Source organism: Uranotaenia lowii, chromosome 2 (genome assembly GCF_029784155.1).
Source record: "Uranotaenia lowii strain MFRU-FL chromosome 2, ASM2978415v1, whole genome shotgun sequence".
Lineage (NCBI taxonomy): Eukaryota > Metazoa > Arthropoda > Insecta > Diptera > Culicidae > Uranotaenia > Uranotaenia lowii.
This window is the reverse complement of record NC_073692.1, coordinates 192,791,191-192,806,971: the sequence shown is the minus strand read 5'-3', so window position 1 is coordinate 192,806,971 and position 15,781 is coordinate 192,791,191.

Sequence of the window (15,781 nt, the reverse complement as noted above, 5' to 3'; positions counted from 1 at the left end):
TCTGAGTTCCCCGGGAGACCCTCTCTTACGTTTGCTGTTGCCAGCAAACGCAAGGCTGCCCTCTGTTTGGGCAAAGGCGCCCTCAGAGGGGTCTCTGCCGGCCCTCGCTCTTTTGGTCTAGCGCCTCGGGCTCCGCAAGACGTTCCACCACAGCTTTGTTGGCTGCGATGAAAAGCTGCATCACCCTGGCTAGCTTCTCGCGTATTTCCTTGTGGATGTTGGACTTCCCCTTCACACATTCCACAAGGTCAGCGATGCCAGCCATGGCCGTGACCAACTCTACTGGAGCTCCCGGATCTTGGAGTTCCGGAGAGCTCGGTAGGTCCACCAGCGCTTCCTGTACTTGTTCGTACGGGTCCGCTCGAACATCGCTCGGTGTTTCCACCGACGTTGCCGTCGGGTCCACCGGGTTGGCAGATGGCCTAACCGGCGAACGCCTAAGGCCACTCCCGCCGAACGGATTCGAGCTCTCGCCTTTATCCGTTCCGTCCTTTTTTACTTCTTTTGATTTCTTTCTGATTTTGAATCCCACGAGTGTCAGGTAACGAACGGTCCACTGCGAACGGTGACCTGCTTAGCGCAGCAAGGACTGGGATACTGTGGGGTGTGTCCCGGTGCCCCACAGGCAACCGTTAGAGACTGGCGTGACTTAACGACCCGCCAGCCTTCCAGGTACATCGGCACGGTTAGCTTCACACCTTCACCAATGGAGTCGGTTTCCGATAGTAATTCCATTGTCGTAATCAAAATTCGTTGGCGAGGGTCTTCATAAGGGGGGGGGGGGGGGGGGTGTAGTTCTCTCGGCCGTACATCTGCATAAAGCAGACACGTTTCCACTCTGCACCACGGGGAGGTGGAACTACGTCGCAGAGCAACGTTTGTTTATGTATGTATGTATGTATGGTTCCCCCATCGGTAGCAAGGTCCAGCCTATGTCTGTGTGGCTTGGCCTTCGAATTGCTTCTAGGGCTTCCACGGTCGATGGTTCGTCGAGGGAAGCCATCAAAACTTCAGGGACCTACAATGATTGGCAATCCACTCCGCTTGCAATAGTCTCTTCAGATTATCCCCAGATGCATTCCCTCTGAAATATTAAGTACATTTTTAGTTATTTATACAATTTTATACATTTTACCTGTCGGCAGCTTATGGGATTCTAACCCAAAAGTTTTCTTGCCGATATCGAGAATCGAACCCAGTACGCTTGGTTACCAGACTTGCGCCAGCCACTAGACCACATCAGCGCTTGAGATGGAGGTATCATTTTTTACACAAAACATCTGTGGAAAAGGTAAAGTCTTATCCCCGCTGTTTCCTTCTTAGGAAGCGGCACAACTCGGATACCCCCCGACATTGGGGTATCCTACACACGTTCGCGGCGCACCCCTGACCTCCGCTACGCAGAAGATGATGCCTTATCTATGTAGCTTCGATCAGGGGATCGGACGCACACTACTCGGATGCTCCCCGCCGATGGAGTCATCCTATACCGTTCGCGGACTGCCGTTGGTTCCAGCTCCTCTGCAGGGCAGTCATGATCCGGGTGAACCCATCGCTGACCGCATGCCAAGTGTTGGAATCCACACACATCCTCTGTACAACGTTATCTGCTGTCGTGTCAGGCCCACAGGCGGCAAATATGGAAGTACGTACCGCCGCAAACCTCGGACAGACAAACACCACATGTTCGGGTGTCTCCTCTTCATCACCACAATCTGGGCAATATGGCGAAGCCACATGTCCAAACCGGTAGTGGTACTTCATGAAGCATCCATGACCAGTCAGGAATTGCGTCATATAGAAGTCCACTTCACCGTGCCTTCTTCCGATCCAGCTCCCGATGTGCGGGATCAGACGATGGGTCCACCTTCCTCTCGTTGAGCTGTCCCACAGCTGCTGCCAGTTAGACATCGAGTCCTCATTGGCGAGGTCTCGTACATTGGGCGTGTCTTTGTTGTCGTAGCAATAGACATCCTCCTCAAGCAAAACCGAGATGGGCATAACACCCGCTACTACACAGGAGGCTTCGGACGACATGGTACGGTATCCGCTGATAACCCGCAGGTTCATCAGCCGCTGAACGCTGCTAAGTCGCTGCAGGTTACAGCTTCCTCCCAAGGCCTGCCTCCAGGCCGCTGCTCCGTACCGCAAGATCGATGTGGTCACACTTGCCAGGATCCGCCTTTTGCTGCTTTGGATGGCCGAGGAGTTCGGCATCATTCGTATGAGTGCGGCCGTGGCCATTGCCGCTCTCTTGCACACGTATTCGACATGACTCGTGAAGCTGAGCCTGTCGTCAATCATCACCCCTAGGTACTTGATTGCGCGTCTGGACACGATATTGCACGGTCCAACGGCAACGGTACCTGTTTGGGGTGATTTCAGGTTGGTGATAAGCACCATCTCGGTTTTGTGGTGGGCTAGACGCAGGCACTTGGAGTGCATCCAGCTTTCCACTGCCTGGATAGCTACCGTGGCCAGTAGCTCAACCTCCGCTGTTGAGGAGCCTCTCGCCAAGAGGACTACATCATCTGCAAATTCTACGAGTTCGGCTCCCGATGGGAGGCTCGTTCGTATGAGTTCGTCGTAAGTGATGTTCCACAGAACCGGGCCGAGTATTGACCCCTGTGGAACACCCGCCGAAACCTCTTGTGTTCGCAAACCCTCGCCGGTCATATACTGTAGTTGGCGATTGTGGAAGTAACTTTCCACAAGCCTATACAGATATGCCGGGATCCTCATTTGGATGAGCGAAGACGCAATCGCTGTCCAACTGACACTGTTGAAGGCGTTCTTCACATCCAGAGCGACAACCGCGCAAAAGCGGAGCCCTCTCCTCTTGGTCAGCCTGGCTCTGTCCGCTACCTCGATGACCGAGCGGATAGCATCTACGGTGCTGCGACCTCGACGGAAACCAAACTGTTTCCCCGAGAGTCCACCCTCACCTTCCGTGTATCTCTGAAGTCGGTTCTGAATCACCTTCTCCAGGACCTTACCCGCTGTATCCAGTAGACAGATCGGCCGATATGCCGATGGGTCTCCTGGACGCTTACCCGGCTTTGGCAGAAGAACAAGTTTCTGCCGTTTCCACGTGTCAGGAAACACCCGTTCCGTCACGTATCGTTGAGACGATGTTCGGAACATATCGGGGAATTCCCTGATCGCGGCCTTCACCGCGACGATCGGAATGCCGACGGATCCTCCGCTCTTTTCTTAGGGTCACCGGGTCTGAGTTCCCCGGGAGACCCTCTCTTACGTTTGCTGTTGCCAGCAAACGCAAGGCTGCCCTCTGTTTGGGCAAAGGCGCCCTCAGAGGGGTCTCTGCCGGCCCTCGCTCTTTTGGTCTAGCGCCTCGGGCTCCGCAAGACGTTCCACCACAGCTTTGTTGGCTGCGATGAAAAGCTGCATCACCCTGGCTAGCTTCTCGCGTATTTCCTTGTGGATGTTGGACTTCCCCTTCACACATTCCACAAGGTCAGCGATGCCAGCCATGGCCGTGACCAACTCTACTGGAGCTCCCGGATCTTGGAGTTCCGGAGAGCTCGGTAGGTCCACCAGCGCTTCCTGTACTTGTTCGTACGGGTCCGCTCGAACATCGCTCGGTGTTTCCACCGACGTTGCCGTCGGGTCCACCGGGTTGGCAGATGGCCTAACCGGCGAACGCCTAAGGCCACTCCCGCCGAACGGATTCGAGCTCTCGCCTTTATCCGTTCCGTCCTTTTTTACTTCTTTTGATTTCTTTCTGATTTTGAATCCCACGAGTGTCAGGTAACGAACGGTCCACTGCGAACGGTGACCTGCTTAGCGCAGCAAGGACTGGGATACTGTGGGGTGTGTCCCGGTGCCCCACAGGCAACCGTTAGAGACTGGCGTGACTTAACGACCCGCCAGCCTTCCAGGTACATCGGCACGGTTAGCTTCACACCTTCACCAATGGAGTCGGTTTCCGATAGTAATTCCATTGTCGTAATCAAAATTCGTTGGCGAGGGTCTTCATAAGGGGGGGGGGGGGGGGGGTGTAGTTCTCTCGGCCGTACATCTGCATAAAGCAGACACGTTTCCACTCTGCACCACGGGGAGGTGGAACTACGTCGCAGAGCAACGTTTGTTTATGTATGTATGTATGTATGGTTCCCCCATCGGTAGCAAGGTCCAGCCTATGTCTGTGTGGCTTGGCCTTCGAATTGCTTCTAGGGCTTCCACGGTCGATGGTTCGTCGAGGGAAGCCATCAAAACTTCAGGGACCTACAATGATTGGCAATCCACTCCGCTTGCAATAGTCTCTTCAGATTATCCCCAGATGCATTCCCTCTGAAATATTAAGTACATTTTTAGTTATTTATACAATTTTATACATTTTACCTGTCGGCAGCTTATGGGATTCTAACCCAAAAGTTTTCTTGCCGATATCGAGAATCGAACCCAGTACGCTTGGTTACCAGACTTGCGCCAGCCACTAGACCACATCAGCGCTTGAGATGGAGGTATCATTTTTTACACAAAACATCTGTGGAAAATGCAATGATTTGTCAAGCCATATGTAAGTGTCATTGACTGGGATCTAAATTTTAATTGATGCACTGTGAAAGAGGACTTCAAAGAACATGTATGAAAAAAATGGATTTGCTCCTAGATTGTGTTTATACTGTTTATTTGAAATCGTGCTTAGACATAATAGGACACCCTATATTAAAAAGTATTAAATATGTTTGATTAATTAGAAATAAGAATCGGACTTGGGTTAGTGATGCCTCAATGCATTAAAAGTTCCAGTGTTTTTACCCTAAAAATCACCAGAGGGGAGATTTGAAATTCTAATTTTGATGCCAAAGAACTAAAAAGTGCATAAAAAGTCAAAATCTGGTGTTATTTCGAAAAAAAATTGCCAAAAATCGACTATAGAATTTTAAAATCACGCCAAAGAAAATCCGGAAAATCTAAATTTTAATTTTTATGCCAAATGAATTAAAAATGCATGAAACGTCGAGATCTGGTGTTATCTCGAAAAAAAAAAATTATAATTCGATTTTCCATGAAACGGCCGGTCTCCTTTTCAAAATTCTTAACATTGACACCAGATATCGACGATTTATGCATTTTAAAGTCATTTGACATCAAAATTAAAATCTCGATTTTTTTATTTTTCTGATTTCCCCCTTTGGTGATTTTCGAATGTAAAAAAAAAACCGGAATTTAAGGCTTTGAGGCACCCATTACACAAGTCCGATTGAGCAGAAATTTTCTACATCTACAAAATGTACATGGTCGGATTTCAAAATTCGATCATGAAATTCTTCCCGTACATTCATTGCCACCCTAATCCTGAGTTTGGATCGTTATCAAATAAATTAATCAACTTAAATATTAAATCATGGAAATTTCAACCCGTGCAGAACTTTTTCGTTCCTTTTATCTTCGATGGCAGTGCAGTGGAAGCTTCTAATTCTTTTCAAGAATTGAAACTTTTTTTTACCAACTAGGGATGTCAATGTTTCTGAATTTTCAGGATTTGTCCGATATTTTGAGGCCCATCCTGAGAAGCCTCCGTTTCCCTTTAATTTTTGGAAAGAAGCCTGATTTCAATAACCAATGGCGATCAAAAAGAAATCCTACGATCGACAATTTAAAGTGCGCCTAACTTTATTTTCGAAGCTTGCGGAATTGAAAAATCAAATTCTGGCAGCCTTAGTAAAAAGAAAAACCTACGAGACGGGCATTGTCTTCAAATAGATTTCCGTGTTGAGGAAATCAATTTGAAGGCTTTTGCAGAAATTATCTATTTCTAGGAATTTGATTTTTTTAATTAAATGTAGGGGGAATATAGGCTAGACTAGGGATATCATACATACTCTTTTAAGAGTTCATGTACTCTTTTTCGATCGAGAAATGAGTGTACCCTTCTTTTTGTGAAATTTTATGAAATTTACTCTTTTTGTATGAGAGCCATTTAATAGAAAAAATAATTTGTTTGTTTCAGTTTATGGAGTATATTTTTCACATCTCATACAAAATATACGAGAAAAATACAACTTACAACAACGGTCAATACCTTACCGAAATATCCCGTATTTATCAAAGAGCACAAAACCAACATAATCAACTACTTCGTAGCCTTAGAATCTAACATATTGTTTATTCAAATGAAAAATGCGCGCCTAAAATCTATTTGGAAATCAAGTATTTTATCGTGTTTGTTCTGGTTTGTCATCATAACATCAAATACTACTTTAACTTCAAATAATCCAAATAGAAATATTCGCAACCTAATTTTTCCCTTTTCATTATTTCAATAAAATTTAAAGAGAAAATTGAAAAATATCATGTACGTCATAAGCGTTCCTGAGCGTATTCGGGGATAATTCAAGCATTTTTACCCAAATACCTAGCACAATTCGAGCATTGAATTTTAAAAGTGGAAAACCGGGCAAGCTCAGATAAAACCAGGCAATCTGGAATGCCTAGTCAAACTTTCCAACAAATTGGCAGTATTTGAGTGACATTAAATTAGATCTTTTGTTTTTTTTTTTTTAAGATTTCCTTACTCTTGAGGATTTTTTTTTTCATTGTACTCTTTTTAGCATTGCAGGATATGGTAATCCTAGGCTAGACGAACACCTTAACATTACGCGTGGTTTAACAGAGAAATTAATTACAAACTTAAAACTTTTTTTACAGATGGCTAGAGTTGGGATATAAGACATTTGAAAGTTTTGAAAGGAGGCAAAAAGGCCAAAACACTAACCAATCCTAAGGTTTGCCATTATTTCCTCTACATCGTACACTCACAAAAATGGCTAAGTTTTAAACTAAATGTATCTCATAGGTCATGCTAATTAGAAAGACTAACCCTTTGAGACTCAACTGATTTGAGTGATTTTGAAAGATCTTGAAGTGAATTTTGAAATATTTTCTAATTTGCGAATTTCGGTTCCGTAATATAAATTTGTTCCCTTGAAATCAAGAAACAGTTTGTTTATACACCCAACATAATCTGCACGTAGTCGCTAGGTGAAAAACTACATAATTTTTATCCAGTTGATTTTCACGTAACTTGTACGAATAAATCAAGTAAACGCTCCCCTAATAAGAATGTGTGCTTATGTGTGTGGTACATGCATTTCTTTACGAAACGAATACTGCAAGATTGAACGTTCAATAATTGAAACATTGGCGATTTCTGTGATTCGATGATTGAACACTTTAATTTGTAAAGTTTTAAGAAAATGGGGATAGTAAAGGCTGCCACTCTTTCAGAAATCATCTAAAAAAACTTAGATGAAAACACTCATATTATTATCTTAGACGTTTATTTGTCGCTAATCCAATTTTTCTCCCAATCAAAAAGAGGCTGTTTTCTTCATCCAATCGAAAAACCAAGCTAAAATTTGATAACATATTCTAGTTTCGGGGATTGTGGCTTTAAGAGTCCAAATTCTTGATAAAAATTTGAACAGAGGTAGAAAATGCTTCAACAGTGGAATAGCGATTTTTGTTTGATTTTTCTACTGTTTATAATTGTTTAATTTAAGCTTGCCAGATTGCCCGGTTTTATCCGGGTTTGCACGGATATTTGATGCAAAATTTCGAGATAGTCCGGTCCGGCCCGGTTGCTCGGATATTGTGAAAAAGTCCGGATATTGCCCGGATTTTTTCACATTTTTCACAAAGAAACAAAAAAAAAACAAAGTTTTTGAGTAAGTTGCAGCAAAATCGATTCAACGGTTGTTTCAAAAAATTTCGCTGATTTACTTTTATAAGCCTTTAAATATTCAAGTGTTCAAAAAAGTTTTTGGAAGTCTTCAATTACATTAATAAAATATTAATTTAATTTTTTTGCATTTTTTCTTTGCTTTTATATATAATAACACCTAAATTTTGCCCGGTTTTTGCCCGGTTTTTGGATTTGAAAAATTGAAATTCATGCCCGGATTTTGCCAGGTTTTTTTTGAAAAAATGCCCACATGGGAGTGGAAAAAATTCTGGCAACCCTAGTTTAATTGCTTTATGTTCTACTAGTGTTCAATATCTGGTATTACGCTATAATCGTATAAGATCCACAATCTCGAGTCAAAGTATATAAACTTATTCCGGGAATACACATTGCATCTATTATGTATCACATGGATCTTGATGTAATTTTAGATCTAACTTATAATAGCTAATTCAACAAATATATTTTTACACTATTTGTGATATAAATTTCATCGATCGTTTGAACTTTGCATAACGGAATATAAAATTAAACCAAAACAATTTTTATTCACTATTTGAAAAAAAAAACTAAAATTACACCAAAAGGAGTTGAAAATTACATCTGTTCTGAACTATACTTGTAAAAAAATAGATCACTCGTGTTTTAGATTTCGTATACTTTAAGATTTTGTTAATTGTGTATGACGGATTGGCTTAAAGATATACACTATAAACTTTATAATGGTTTAGATACACTTTACTAACACTTTACTGAAATAATATTTTTCAGAAAATCCTTGTATGTTTTTTAAAGAAATGTTTTAATAATTCAGTAATAAATCTTAGGTAAGATGGAAAAAAATGTGACGCCTTATGTATTTCTTCCCATGCCGTTTTCTTACGCTTGAATATGATTGTTTTACAACCCACTTTTGTTAACAGTAAAATTTCATCCACCGAAATTTTTGTATTTTAAATTAAAAGTATGACATTTTTTGTAATATTTTGTTATTCTTATATTTATGAATAAATATTCAAAGGTATTATCATTCGATTTTTCATTTAAAAAAAGTGATTCAGACACGAATGCCACAGGAGTGTCATAAATAAAACCAAAAAAAAATTAAGAAAATTTTTCTCCGAGTAAGGTAAAAAACCCATGTTTTTTTAACATAAAAATTAATAGAAACTATTTTTTACGTTAGCACCAGATGTTCCGGAGACTCGCAAACGCAAATCGGGCTTTCCTGATCCGGGTTTCGATATCTTTCTTGGTACCATCATCAGGCGTTATCTGGCTACCAAGATACTAGAAGCACTCCACTTTCTCAACCTGTTGCCCAGCTACCATGAAACTGAAGGGATTTCCAGTGTTGATCTTCATCGACTTGGTCTTTCCCACATTGAATTTGAGACCTGCTGCCTTGGAGCTTTCGGTGAGGTCGTCGAGTTTGCTCTGCATATCCGGTTTTGTTTGGGCGAGCAAAACAATATCGTCTGCCAGGTCAAGGTCGTTCAGTTGCTCCATTGTTGAAGGATGGAAACTGCCTTCGAAAGTTTGTATCTGAACCACTCTAAAAAAGCAAACGAAAAAAAAAAATCCTAAAACACCGCAATTGTTGCGGTAACGACGAGCAGATAAGTAACATCATTTACAGTCCCGTATAGGCGAGGTGAACCAGGACGAAACAGGTTTAACATCGCTCACCGAAGGACTACGTGTGGAAGCTTGTCCTGCTTGTGTCTGCTTGTGCCACTATCTATTGTAAGTTCCTGTTACAGTATGGCTATGGTCTCAAAAGTTCTCACCATAACTCAAACCAGCAGCAGCAACAGCATCGCCGAACTCTTGACATAGCCCGGATGTCCACCGTGTGTGTGCCTATTAACCATTCACGGAGGACAGAGAACACGAACCAGCAGCACTGCACAGAACAGCACCGTATTTATCAACATCTAAACACCCCAAGGATAGGAGCAAGCGGAACGGGAACGCCAGATCATCATAAACGGTTTCCTCCATCCATCCATCTATCCAATTGAGACTGTGCCGATAGCTCGGACAATTATGAGGAATCTACTAGCTAGTAGGGATGGAGGTTTGAAAGTCCGTACCTAGTAGACGTTCCGGTTGATGTCTATCTAAATCCCGTGGCAAGTTCAAGTATGTTCCGAAGAGACAGGACTCAAGTTACGAATGACAACGGCTACGAAATTGTATTATAAAATCATCAGGGCCAAGAACCTTTTGCTTTCTGCTCGAGGGAAAGGGAAGATTGTGAAAGGAAGCATGACTTTGCTCCAACAAAACGCGTGCCATACTTCTGTACGTCGAATATTACACCACGTGTGTGATTTTTCAGAGCCAACCCTCGGTAGGGGGCTGGCCATAAAGCCATCAACGATAATTATCTGACTGATATTATATAGAAAAATGGAAACGTTTTTCATTACGATTCGTTTTGTTCCAAAAAAGTGATGGAAGCCGCGAGACGAAAATTAATTTTGGACACCCACGTCAAAAACCTGACGTGGTCGGGTTCAAAAATCGCGAAATCTGTAAAGATGGTCAAATCGATCGTGTGCAGCGTTCTCAAACGTTTCCGTGAGATGCATGCTATCGACCGGCAGGCTCATACCAAGCGTCATAGTGGACCTAAGGATCGGAAACTGCATTTGAAGGTGTTGAGAACGATCAAGGTAAACCCAGGGCAGTCGGACTATGACATCGCCGAGAAATTCAATGAATGTAGTAGCCAAAGGACGGGCCCAGAAGTTATACAACAAGGTTCTAACGAAGTACGACGGATGCGTCCTCATACATCACTAAACATACGTCAACATGAATTTTGAGCAGCTTTTTGGCCAAAAATTTTATAAAGCCGCTGGTCGGGGCAATGTTCCCGCCAAGTTCAAATTCGTTTTTGCCGATAAGTTTGCATTTGCATAAGATTTGCAGCTGCGGACGAAAAACCCCGGTTTTTTGTGAAAAACAAGACCATGGACTCCGAAATGTACAAGGAGGAGTGCCTGAAAAACGTTTTTTCCGTATATTAGATCTCACAAAGGACCAGTAAAGTTTTCGCCAGATTTGGCAAGCTGCCACTACAGCAAATAGGTACTACAGTGGTATCAGGACAACGCGTTGGAATTTGTCGAAATGGACATCATCCCACCCAACTGCCCTCAATTCCGCCCTATCGAAAAATTTTGGATAATTGTCAAGCAGAAGATGAAGAAGAATGGTAGGACGACTCGGGATGCAACAGAAATGAAGAGATCGTGGAACAAAATGGCCGCTGAGGTCAGCGAATAGGGTGTCCAAACTATGATGAGTGGTACTCGACGAAAAGTTCGAAATTTTATCAAAACAACATCAAAATATTTCTTTAATATTTTTTTCTTTAAAGTGCAATAAAACCCCTACATTTTGAGTAAAAAACATTTTTATTTTGTTTACATAGCTCCGAGATAGACCCTTTTGAAAGCGTCCAGATTTAACGTGATCCATGCTTTAAATGAATTATGAAATTAAATTTTTGGGTTAACTCGTAAATTTGGCATGTTATTCGATTAAATGATTAAATGGTTTGGTGGCTCACGATTCCCACAGTTATTTTCAATCCAAAAAATAGGCTGTTTTTTTAAAAGCCATTACTCGGGGAAAAATATTAAAAAATAATTATCATTACCTAATGATCTTATGTAATAAAGAAGTTATGGTGCAATGAAAAAAAGTTGCTCACGATACCCTACTCTCCTCTAAGTATAATGACAAAAAGTTTTAAATGCTGTCTCTGAAAAAAAGTTAAATGAAGTTGTATTGTTAAAAAATCTTTGAACATAACAACTCACGACGTACTTTCTGGATCGGCTTCGACTCGAAGTGCCACCGATGGCACTCATGCCCTCCATCCATCAGTCATAAGCAGCAGCAGTAGCAACACCGGACGCCGAAGGTTTTTAACCGGTCCTCTATCAAACACACATAACACATAGCATAGGTATTGTGCACAGTGTCCTACACCACACAGGTCGAACACGAACGACCAACTCGACTCTTCAAACTTCAACACGAAACCCACTCCCGGTTCAGTTTGGTCGAGTCGGTTCGGTATCGAAGTCCTGCAGACACATTGCCACATAAGAGCCCAACAGTAGTGCCAGCACGTGTGCACGAACGACCGAACAAACGATTGAGGATGGGATGGGGCCGTCCTTCCATTGCTTCCATCGCATTGCCAGCAACAGCAACACACAGAGAGAGGCCACCGGGCCAGACCATTTTTCTACCGCACAGCTTTTCTCGCCACCCACCCCACCCACCTGCCGGACACGGATGTGCTGCTCCACCACCAATAACACTGGATGATAATCGCGCCGTGCGGCATCATGCCGATGTCCGTCGTCGTTGTCGGCCGGCAGTCGGCTCGCTCCCGGAACGTAAATTTTGCTCTCGCACCCTCGCGCGTGCTAGCTTCTCATTTTTCTCCTCTATTATAGCTATCACAGACGGGAGGCCATGTCGAGGCTATATTTCTTATCCTATGTTATTTTTTATTTACGGAGATAATTATAAAAGTCTGATTAAACTATTCTGCTATTTTTGACTCCCGAAAAATCTCATTACTACATAATACTCTAAGCTAACCGAAGATCCGTCAAAAAGCTAGTCTCATTTGAAAGTCACGGTATTTTTATGAACAATTTCAAGAAAAAAAATCGGCATTTCTAAAAATTTGATCCTTTATAGAGGAGACTCTACCCTATTCAACGCACTATTCAGGAATAAATCGATCCAGGGGTCTTGAACAACTTATTCAAGTTGTGTGTGTGTGTGTGTGTGTGTGATCCATCCAACGACCCCCTGAACTGGCAGGTATGTTATGCAAAAGAATCATTTTTAATCCATTTGATTAAAATTGTTCAATTGCGGGTGCTGGTAGTGTTAGCTCTATTGAAATTCCAGAAACCCATTTCAGAATGACAGAGACCTAGCTGCACATCCCGAGGTAACTTTCCTTATCAATAAGCCCCGCCCAATCAGAGTCACATGACCAAATGGGCCATGTAATTATGATTAGACTTTCCATCTCTTATTGTTGACATATTCAGTACTATATTAATATAATTGTCTTATTATATAAACATAGCACCCTAACATATCCAATAAAAGATAGACGTGTATTTAGTTAACGGTGGTATACATTTATGATTATTATTATATTATGGAAAAAGATAATTTCATAAACAAAAAAAAAAACAAAATAAAATTATGAAAAAAATATTAAAATGCTGATTGAAGGAGCTGAAACACAAGTATCGTTAAAATATCACAAACTCTTTTTTGAAAATTAATAATAAGAATAAATCAAATGCACATTTTTTTTGACTTTTCAAATGTGTAACGTTTATAAACAAAATGTTATTTTTCACTCTATCCTACTTTACCACTTAATATCTGATTTGTGGGCGACTATTCTACTGGTTGAAGCTGTAATAAAATATTAATATATTAAACGCCATGTACCAATCATGCTTTCCAAAAGATGAAGTTGATTCGTGGCATGGCAATACAATGAAAAAAAAGCTGTGATTCAATGATGCTGCTTATTTTTGTGTGAATATATGGGAAACATAAAGTACATTACAAGTTACAATTTAGACTATTAAACCATCCTTCATTCGAGATGCTGAAAATAAAGAGTTTTTTTAAAAGAAATTTAGCTGAGATTCACCTTTGAACTGTCTCTATTAAATTCCTGTTCCAATTCGCCAATCTGCATCGTAAACATTTCATAACATTATCTAAAAAGTCGTTTTTTCAATAGAAAGAAGCAGTCAAAAATGAATTTAATTCCAAATTTTTTTAAGAATAGCTAGTTATTTATACCCCATATAAAATATAACGTTATATTTTATTTTTGAGATTCATACAATGTATCGAAAAACAAATTTAGAGACGAATCAATGACATTTTTTTTTAATTTCAAAAGATGTAGAAAGAGAAAAGAAATATTCGAATATTTTCATGCAAAAACAAGTTATTTGTTTGTTTTTCCAGAATAAATGCAAAAACACGTAAAAAAATAACTACATACAAAAAATATTTAAAACCTTCATAAGACAGTTTTATTAGCAGCATTAGTGTATAGATTGATTGAATTGATGATTTTTAGATAGAGTTATACGGTGTCCAATACATAGATGTTGAAATATATTTTATTCCGTGGTTCCCTGTCCTATTTTAAAACTGCTGTTATGAACGAGCTTTTTAAGCTGCATACATGCTGTTGCTGAATGTTGAAAGGTTGAAATATGAAGAATGAAATGTATTTGAAATATATGTACTTAAGATAAAAAAAAAGAAAAAGGTAAAAAATAAGGAATATTTCTTCACCATACCATTAATTTGTATGAGTTTTTTTAAACTGCTAGCTTTCCTGAAACGTCTGAAAATGAAATTCTGTAAAATGATTTCAAAAATTTAATAATATGATTGATGACGAAGTTAAAAAGTACTTAAAAGATTTATGATTGATGAAGATGTTAAAAAAGATTTAGTTAAAAATTAGATTCATTTAATTTTTGATTACACAAAAAGCCACAGCCACAGCAATCTCAGAAAATATTTATATAGTGGCAGTGTGGGAATGCTAAGTGCAGCTGTAACGAAAAGCAAGTCAAAATAGGTCAAATTTAGAATATTATTTATTTGTTTTGAAGCATGTCACTAAATTGAGTTTGCAAATTTTGTAAAATATCAATATTTTAATTTAAATCATTTCAAAAAATATATAGGTATTTGATGTTTTGATAACTTTGATGAATTTGCAACTTATATACTTGGTGATTTAAAGTTTTAGCTGTTCGTGGGTGGTAAACGCCTAAATGTATACTTCATTTAGTTTCGTTAAGATGAAAAAGCTTCGTAGTATTATATTTCGGTGGAGTGAGCTTTTTCTTGCAACTTATCTTGCGTTCAATCTTTCATGTGATTAAATTATTCACGGGTTGCTGTTCAAATTAAATTCGCCAACATTTCCAAAAATTTGGCTCAGATTGTGAACTTTTAAAACAAATATTTACAAAAACAAGAATTAACAGGTGAACGAAAACTAGTATGGAGGAAAGCAATGGAAAGCAGATACTTATCTTAAACTTGAACCAGGAATTTATCCAGTTCCGGGGAGTCCAGATCAGATTACGCTGCATAACAATATAAATAGTTCGTGCCGGAGGGCGTAGCACCAGCCCTCGCAATTCTATCACTTGGAATTTTTTAATCGAGTTTTATACACTTTTTAACTTGATTTCACACAACACTTCACTTTCATAGGTTGAAAACTTAACAACAGTTAGCTAACCCACAATGTAAAATGCAACTATTCGGGTAAATTTCAGAATTTTAAACCTAGACTAAAAATTTTGCCACCATCAACACGGCAGTGCTGCCAACCATCCCAGAAAACGCATTATAAAGTCGTCTTGAACAACTTATTCAAGTTATATTAAAAACGAGAACACTTTGGTGCAGAAGAATTCAGTTTTTTCGCTTCTGGGGCTTTAAAGTCAATTATACTCGCCTGTCAAACCAAAAGGGATATCCCATGTAGTACATTTTGTAGGAAAAACTCTCAGCTTTACGATGCGGCACTGGAGATGATCTTAAAGCGTCTAGAACGACATATAGGGGAGAATGAGGATACTTGATCCCTGGGGATACTTGATTCCTTAGCTATATCTCGAAACTGGAATGTCTCACAAAGATCAAATGTTCTAGAAAAATGTGTCAAAATGAGCAAAATAACAATGCTTGCGGTTTAAAAAATTTAAAAAAAATAATTGTTTGAGTAATTGAACTTTGTTTGAAAAAATACACAAAATGTAACTTGAAGATCTTTTTTCATCACTTCAAAATGTTCTTTACATGGGAAAATTATGAAAAATATATTTGTTCCAATATATCAATCGTTCGAGCGTAAAATAAACTTCCTAATGCCATATTTTCAAAGCAATGGATAACTCTCAACTTTTTTCAGAAAAAGTTTTCTAAAATGTTGATTATGGGTACAATTGATCCCTTAGA